Below are 9,680 nucleotides of genomic sequence, written 5' to 3'. Positions count from 1 at the left end.
TTATTTAATTTGATAATGATACAAAACAGTGTTTAAATTCAATTTATTTAATTTGATAATTATACAAAAACACCAATTCTTTGTTTTTATTGTTAAATATGATCACAGGGTGACTGCATTTAATTTCATATCATGTTATTGTTCATATCATATGGTATCTTTATTATATTCACTAACTTTTATGTAAATCATAAGGTGGTTCTATATACTACATGTATTACCTATATACAAATGTGTTCTTTAGTGGTATTTATGTCTGATTAGTCCAAAATGTAATGTGTGACTATATTTTGGAAGTTACTTCAGTTTTAATACAAACTACATCCCCTAGTAATAGTCATTTAATTAAGTATTCTGGATTTATTATTATTTCAATTTTCATGAAGTTCATGGTTATAGATGAACCTCAAATTTAAATGTTCAACAAAATGCCACTTTCCTTAAGGCTTGTTTCAACTTTAACATTAAAAGTATCCACCGAAATATAATTTTTCGTCCATCCCCAAAAATTAATACCATTGAAAATACATAGATAAACAGTAGGAAAGAATCAAAATGTTTGGGTCAAGTCAGTACACATTAAGGTACACAATGAAATGTTTATCATCATGACCAATTTCTTATATTTTGAACAATACCTTTCTGTGTCTTTTCATTTTTTTAAAAGGAAAGTGATGATGTTCTAAAGTATTCAATCAATTCTAAGGTGTTTTTTTTATATAAAATACCATCAATGTCTGCCTTTAGCTTTACTGTATGTCTGATAACTTATTATTGATTTGGTCCCAGTTCCAACTGTTGTATTATTTATAGATTATTGTTGATCATCTCAACAAGATTGATTTTCTTGCTAGAGCCTGTATGACAAAAGCGAGAAAAGCAATCTACTTGAGATGACTAATGATAATCTGTTTATTGCTATTTTACCTATCATGACGTTGTCAAATTCATGAGTAACGCCACGTGCCTCCTTAGTTTCTAGTGATAATTTTCCATCTAAAGTGAGTACATGTAGCACGATATGAAAAATTATCACAAAAAAAGATCAAAGGAAAAATGCGAAAAATAGCGATAATAATACTTCTTCAAATGTCAACACAATTATATTCTCCTTTGCTATAGTTCTGGTCTAGTGACATGTGCACATGAAACACAAGAAAATAGTACCGGTAATTTTAATGTAACATAAAACAGTGGATCAGCTCTGTACTTCATATTGATTTGCTACAAACATTATCTTTTGACTGTAACTTCTGTAATCTTCTGTAATAGTTAAAGCCCCGTCTTTCATTGAATTTTAGTTGCAATAAATTACAGTATTATGAACATGTCTTTGTGAATGATTTTGCCAACATTTATTAATTTAAAAATAACAGTTTTCCACTTGTACCAGACTCTTGGGGTCTTTTTGTAGTCTGAAACAGATGATGTACAAATGGACTTGTTTGATGAAGATGTATATTGCATAAAAAATAAAGTTTGGTCAGACTGAGGACGTTAAATTTGGTGACTTGCATAGAGAGTGCCAAATTCTTTGCACTTAAGAATTCTTGCCTTTACTCTTTGATTGGTAGGTAGACAACCTGTTGCATGGCTAAATAATAATCCCTATCCAAATTATACTATTTTTCTCTTTTTTGTATGTAATGTTAATGTAAATTCAGAAATTATTGCGTGCATTTATTTTTGCGATTTGGTCATTATAGACTAAAATGCGATTTTAAATTTTGCGATATTGAGAAAAATCCTGTGTAATTCATAAACAAGAGGCTCTCAAGAGCCTGAATCGCTCACCTTAATTCTTTTGGTTAAATCTCTCATCAATGATTATTTTGGCTTTTCAATTTATTTAAATGTTTTTTGGATCGTCCTATTTTCTTCAAAAGCCAAAAAAAATAATCATTTTCTCCTATGTTCTATTTTAGCCATAGGAGCTATGTTTCTTGACATACAAGGAAATAAAATATAAAATTTATACTAGATACTCTGAAACTCATTTAGCCTCAGTTTGGCTGAAATTGATACAGCAGTTTCAAAGGAGAAGATTTTTTAAAGTAAGTCAACATGATGAACAAATTGTGAAAAAAGTCTTTAAAGGGCAATAACTCCTTAAGGGGTCAATTGACAATTTTGATCAAATTGACTTAATTGAAGATCTTACTTTGCTGAACATTATTGCTGTTTACAGTTTATTTCTATCTATAATTATATTCAAGATAATAAACAAAAACAGCAAAATTTCCTTAAAATTATCAATTCAGGGGCAGCAACCCAACAACAGGTTGTGTGATTCATCTGAAAATTTCAGGGCAGATAGATCTTGACCTGATAAACAATATTACCCACGTCAGATTTGCTCTAAATGCTTTGGTTTTTGAGTTATAAGCCAAAAACTGCATTTGACCCCTATGTTCTATTTTTAGCAATGGCGACCATGTTTGTTGATAGATCATAACTTCGGATACAATTTACAAACTAGATACCCTAAGGAACATTCAGTTAAAGTTTGAAAGTATTTGGCCCAGTAGTTTCAGAGGAGAAGATTTTTGTAAAAGATTACTAAGATTTACGAAAAATGGTTAAAAATTGACTATAAAGGGCAATAACTCCTAAAGGGGTCAACTGACCATTTCCGTCATGTTGACTTATTTGTAAATCTTACTTTGCTGAACATTATTCCTGTTTACAGTTTATCTCTATCTATAATAATATTCAAGATAATAACCAAAAACAGCAAAATTTCCTTAAAATTACCAATTCAGGGGCAGCAACCCAACAACGGGTTGTCTGATTCATCTGAAAATTTCAGGGCAGATAGATCTTGACCTGATAAACAATATTACCCCATGTCAGATTTGCTCTAAATGCTTTGGTTTTTGAGTTATAAGCCAAAAACTGCATTTGACCCCTATGTTCTATTTTTAGCAATGGCGACCATGTTTGTTGATAGATCAAAACTTCGGATACAATTTATAAATTAGATACCCTAAGGAACATTCAGTTAAAGTTTGAAAGTATTTGGCCCAGTAGTTTCAGAGGAGAAGATTCTTGAAATAGTTTACGACGACAGACGACGGACGACGACGGACGCCAAGTGATGGCATAAGCTCACTTGTCCCTTCGGGACAGGTGAGCTAAAAAGTTGCAAAATGAGAAATTAAATTATTGCGATTATTACTCTGTCACATTTTTCGCAATAATAAAAACCTCGCAATAGTTTCTGAATTTACAGTAATTTGTGTATGTCCTGGACATGCATGCAGGAAATATTTGCTACTAGATATAGACATCAAGTACCCAACAATTTTTTCCAACAATTTTTAAAAAAAATGTGCAGCTTATTTTAAAGTATTTCCATTTCAAATTGGATTTAAAAGCTCCTTGGTAATCCCTTGTACAGAAACAAGATAATTTACTTAATAATATATGCAGAATAATTTTGCATTAGAAAAAAAGACTGTAGGCTATAACATAGTTCAGGTTTTAAATAAATGAACCAGTCGTTAAACTAAAGTCACTTATGTGTAGCATTGAATGTAGTAACTTTTATATACTACATGTATCAAGAGAAACTAGATATCATTGAGATGGGAGCCATCTCTGTGGGCCCCGCTGTGAATAATGTGCATTAAAAAATTGTATCTTTACCATAGGACATGGGTTTGTCAACTGAAATCAAAGTTTTTGACCTTGACCTTTGACCTAGGAAGTTGTAAATAAATTATGACACACCCTTTGGTGTTGGTTTATAAACATGTCAAGTATAAACTTTGAAATGATAACGGTTCTCAAGATATAGAGCGGACACGATCTTTACCATAGGACATGGGGTTGTCAACTGAAACCAAAGTTTTTGACCTTGACCTTTGACCTAGGAAGTTGCACATAAATTATGACACACCCTTTGGTGTTGGTTTATATACATGTCAAGTATAAACTTTGAAATGATAACGGTTCTCAAGATATAGAGCGGACACAATCTTTACCATAGGACATGGGGTTGTCAACTGAAACCAAAGTTTTTGACCTTGAACTTTGCCCTAGGCAGTCGTTCATAAATTATGACACACCCTCTGGTGTTGGTTCATATACATGTCAAGTATAAACTTTGAAATCATAACGGTTCTCAAGATATAGAGCGGACACGATCTTCACCACAGGACACAGGGTTGTCAACTGAAACCAAAGTTTTTGACCTTGACCTTTGACCTAGGAAGTTTTACATACATCATGACACACCCTCTGGTGTTGGTTAAAATGGATGTCAAGTATAAACTTTGAAATCATAACGGTTTTTAAAGGCAGTGCTTTAAGGCCTGACTTTCAAGTCATGAGGTTCATCTTTCCTTACGCAAATCTTTGCTGGGGGTCATTTTGCAAGAAATAGATCCGGAAATGTTTAAATTTCTCCTCTACTTTTTGTGGTATGTATTGGTTTTTGTTCCTTTCATTTACATTGGGAAATAAAGAAACGATCAGTGTGTATTGTTCGTTTAAAAATCTGTTTACTAATGTGTCTTTTGCATTATAAGCAGTCAATCTGATTACAAACTATTATTATTCGAATTCCGTGTGGAAAGAGGACCGTTCAATTTCGAGTACTATTTGCGATCTAAAGATATTTTAAAATCATTTCACTCGTTGATATAACATGATATTATAATTAAAAGTCGACTGACCGTGAATTATATTGCATAATATACAATTTAAAGTATTTCTGTACGTGAAGTCGTATGACGTTATAGTTATTTCGGTCTCAGTTATGTAAAATATGAAATTATCGTTCCTGAATAGGGTTCCACTAATTAAAGACAAGAAGCGTCAAAAAGTGATAAGAAGCGACAATAAAATTAAAATAGCGATAAGAAGCGACAATATAATTAATTTAGCGAGAAGAAGCGTCAAGAAGACTATATAGCGACTATACATAAATAAAAAAAATGTCATTGCAACAACTTATTCCCCATAGATATTAAAAAAAACATGCATTATTTTTTATTATAGGGGCGGTTATAAAACATTTTTTATATTACTGTACATTGATAGATAAAAATATGTTTTTATTAAGAAGAAAGGGATTAGTTTTTATTAGATATAAAAAAAAATATATTTTATGCACACGCTAAAAATTGGCCATCAAAACAAAAAAATTTCAATTTCCTTTTAAAGAATTTATTGAATCAAAACCATGCAATATCATTTACTTTCTAACAGTGAAATTCTTCTTTTTCATAGGGACATATTTGATAGGTGTAGCTTCACCCTATCACATCAAATGAGAATAGCCTCGTGAGAGAATTACGATTCGCTTGTCCCTTGTTAGTTATTTTCGCTTTGTCACTAAATTAAACTTCTTGTCGCTGTTTGTCTCTAAAATTCTTCTTGTCTCTTATTAGTGAGACCAGTCAGTTCCGTCCTTAACTTCCGTTTTTGCACTGCAAAACAATCACACAATTAACGATGCATAGTCCTTGTTGGTGTGTACCTGAGTGTCATTTAAGAGGAGGACTTGCATTTCTAAATGACTTAATAAGAAGGAAAAGTTGGATCAACGCCATGGCTCAAACGTAGATTGTCATGTGCGATGCAATCGTAGAACCCATATCAATCAGCTGTTGTTTGCAAGGCACATTTTACTGAAAACGACTACGGTCAGGAAACTATTCATGGTAAAACTTTATTTTCTTTAAGAAATATATACTGTTATTTATATAATCGCCATGCAAGTAAACCAAAGTCTGTTTGCAACCGCAATTATCGTTTTAGAATAAAAAGGGGGTGAATTCAAGACGTCATAACTTTTGGGATTACGATTCAATATCATCTGTTTGACATTTTTTGGTTAATACTACAATTGTATGGTTTTTCTACAAGAGATATATTATACTGATAATTATTTTAGCAGTAATTATGTAAATTTCGGTTGTAATGACAAGAATTCATGAGCTATGCCTCGGGCTTTCTTGAAAAATATCAATGACAATGTAAACAGGAACAAAACATTGACATGAATGATGCTCTCCACCTATGTTATAGTTATTTAGGTATGTGTGTTGCACAAGTCTTTCACAAGTTTCAAAAAAGCTAACGTTATAAAACTTTTTTCAGGGCACATACCCACTTTATAGAGACTTGTCTACTGCCATGCATTCCCATCCTATTTTCATGCACCATTTGTAAGCAAGAGACTGAATGGTTTATAAAATTAAAAATCAGGACGGTGTCCCGTTGAACCAAAAGAACTAAACTGGATGAATATTGTAGGAGAAATCTAGAGGAAAGTTTTGATTTGTGAAATTGGTTTTCCTGAACAGATGTACATTCATCCTGCAGGAAAGATTTATAACTGTCCACCACCAACTGACGAGCTAATGTTGAGCTTCACAGATGGAATTACTCAAACACCATAAATGCCTATGTTTTCAGCACAGATTTCACAAATCATGACACAGCTGTGCATTTTATGCCCCACCTACGATAGTAGGGGGGCATTATGTTTTCTGGTCTGTGCGTCTGTTCGTCCGTCCGTCTGTCCCTCTTCAGGTTAAAGTTTTTGGTCAAGGTAGTTTTTGATGAAGTTGAAGTCCAATCGACTTCAAACTTGGTACACATGTTCCCTATGATATGATCTTTTAAATTTTAATGCCAAATTAGAGTTTTTACCCCAATGTCACGGTCCACTGAACATGGAAAATGATAGTGCGAGTGGGGCATTCGTGTACTGGGGACACATTCTTGTTTATACCTGTTAAGAGTCGAAAACTAAATATTATTTTTATATAAATAAACATATATTGTGTCATTTTAGAACTTATATTTTTCCAAAGGATGCATGAATGAAAGTAGTGAAATTCATTTTGCTTTGATATATAGATTTGAATTACAATTGTTCATGTTATTGTAATGCATATAAAAATAAGGAGATGTGGCACAATGTAAATATATGATATTCTGTGAGTTTATCAAACTAAAGGGGATAAGAAATGGGTATAAGCAGTTACAGGACTGTACTACTGTACAATCTCCAACAATGAGAAAAACTCATACTGTAAAGAGAATTTCATATTAACAAGTAAGTTTTGTTTTTGCATTGAATAATTTTCTTCTATTGTCTTAAAAGCAAATATGGGAAGTGGTTAAAATGCTAATGAGACAGCTTTTATGGCCACCAGATGTCATTGTTACCTTGATTAAAAACTCCTTTTTAGCTCACCTGACCTGACTCATCACTTGGTTTCGTCGTCCATAAACTTTTACAAAAAATCTTCTCTGAAACTACTGTGCCAAATTTAACCAAACTTAGCCAAAATCATCATCTAATTTAAAAAATGTGTGGTTAGACCCGGTCAACCAACCGAGATGGCCACTATGGCCAAAAATAGAACGTACAGGTAAAATGTAGATTTTGGCTTATAACTCTGAAACCAAAGCATTTAGAGCAATCTGACATAGGGTGAAATTGTCTCTTCAGTGAAGATCTATCTGCCCAGGAATTTTCAGACAAATCTGACAACCCGTTGATGGATTGCTGCCCCCAAATTAGTAATTAGTGAGTTTGGTTATTGTCTTAAATATTATTATAGATAGAGATAAACTGTAAACAGCAATAATGTTCTGCAAAGTAAGATCTACAAATAAGTCAATATGACCAAAATTTTAAGTTGACCCCTTAAAGAGTTATTGCCCTTTATAGTCAATTTTTAACAATTTTCATAAATTTTTGTATTTTTTGTTAATTTTTAAAAAATATTTTCAACTGTAAATACTGGGCCATGTTTATTATAGATAGAGATAATTGTAGCACCAAGAATGTTCAGTAAAGAAAGATCTACAAACACATCCCCATCATCAAAAACACAATTTTGTCATTTTATATGTGTCCGTTGTTTAATATGCACATAGACCGTCCAAGGTGAGCGACACAGGCTCTTGAGAGTCTCTAGGTCATTAATACAGGTAGATAACTTTATCATGTTTATACTGAAAAATAATTTTGCTTGGAGGGAGAATTTAAAAAAAAGTTCTGTCTTCAAAAGAGTTGACATGTTACCATGTACATTAACCATTATGTTACTTGATGTTCTAGCAATACACACAGAACGGAGACTAGTCAATCTTTGTGAATTATTTTTCATAGGATAGGAGTAATTGAATATGTGTATATAATCAATAATTAAAAATAGTTTTATTTACATTAAAAAGGAAAAGTTCTTATGTCTTAAAAATGCATTTCATGGCGAGGTACAGAAAATATACTGTAAACAGTAGACTATAGATATAGGTGAACTAGGTACAAGAGAACTCTAAATCTTAAATACTACAAACCACCTCTGTTCTATGGAAGATAATGATATAACTGGACTAGAAATACACACAACCTGTAATTAACTGCCTTTACAGCGCTTTCGCGCTTTGATTAAGATATAGAGCGGACACAAAGTTAAAGTGTTACGGACGGACAGACGGACGGACGGACAGACGGACGGACAGACAGACGGACGGACGGACGGACAGACTGATCACTATAGGGCGACCCGCCTTAGTCGGCGGGGCCCTAATAAGAAGATGTGTTATGAGTGCCAATGAGACAACTCTCCATCCAAGTCACAATTTGTAAAAGTATACCATTATAGGTCACTGTAAGGTCTTCCACCCGGAGCCTTGGCTCACACCAAAAAGCAAGCTATATAAGAAAGGATTGTTAAATTTTTAATGGCTAATAATGATTGAGTACCAGCAGCACTTACTGTTTTCTCCTTTAAATGACATGCATTTATGAGGACAAGTACAAGTGTACCCAAATCACTAAAATTCATTATTCACAAATTTTGTAGGTCTTCTTGATATGATGATATACAGCCTAGTATGGTGACCTATAATTGTTAGCTTCTATGTCATTTATATATAGCGTCTTGTGGAGAGCTGTCTGATTGGCAATCATGCCAGATCTTCTTATTTTCATAGATACAAATATTAAAATTATTGGCATATATATCATTTCAGATTCGTTATAAACCTTCCTTTTAAAGTGTCACATGTACTGTATAAACAATAGTTATAAAACTTCCTTTTAAAGTGTCACATGTTCTATGTAGACAATAGTTATAAACCATGCCAATACAGTGTAAAGTACAGACACATTTTGTCTAAGATTTTTTTGTTTGCTGGTGTTTGATGCCATTTTTAGCAATATTAGCATTTTCATGATATCCTATTTTTATTGCTGGAATATCTAGAAAGAACTTTCTTAATCTTTGCCAATGAAGTGTGACCTGTTAGTTTTAATCTGTCATAGACTGTTCGGTTCATTCCCTCTATTCCCACTTTTTATAAATCTGGTAAGAAAAGGTAAAATTTCATGTGGGAATAGAAGGAAAACTTGTGCAAACAAAGGATTATACTGTACAAACACTTTTTAATCAACTGTTAATTGACCAGTGTTTTTTTTTATTAGAACAGGTAATAAGTTATTTTTGCATCTGTATGAATTCTGGTTTTTTTTTAAACAAAATAAATAATGAAGTAAAGTTAACAGTTTTCACCCATTATTTTATATCTTTGATTATTGGTCCAAGTAATTATGTTTTAAAGTATACTTTTATTCCACATCTTAAGCCAACAGGAATCACCAAAAGCATTAAATTATCGTTAATTTAAAGTTACTTTGGAGTTTGAGAAAT

General features: G+C 32.5%; 1 long non-coding RNA gene across 1 annotated transcript; it reads left to right on the top strand.

Moving 5' to 3' along the window:
- The first annotated feature begins 4,520 nt into the window (after positions 1 to 4,520).
- Positions 4,521 to 6,802, top strand: LOC139487464 (uncharacterized). Its single transcript, XR_011655826.1, has 2 exons — positions 4,521 to 5,669; positions 6,109 to 6,802. It is a non-coding gene; the product is annotated as an uncharacterized lncRNA (long non-coding RNA).
- Positions 6,803 to 9,680: the final 2,878 nt, after the last annotated feature.

This window comes from Mytilus edulis, chromosome 9, assembly GCF_963676685.1.
Source record: "Mytilus edulis chromosome 9, xbMytEdul2.2, whole genome shotgun sequence".
Classification (NCBI taxonomy): Eukaryota; Metazoa; Mollusca; class Bivalvia; order Mytilida; family Mytilidae; genus Mytilus; species Mytilus edulis.
The sequence above is the reverse complement of the archived record's forward strand: the minus strand, read 5'-3'. Positions and strand labels throughout refer to the sequence as shown.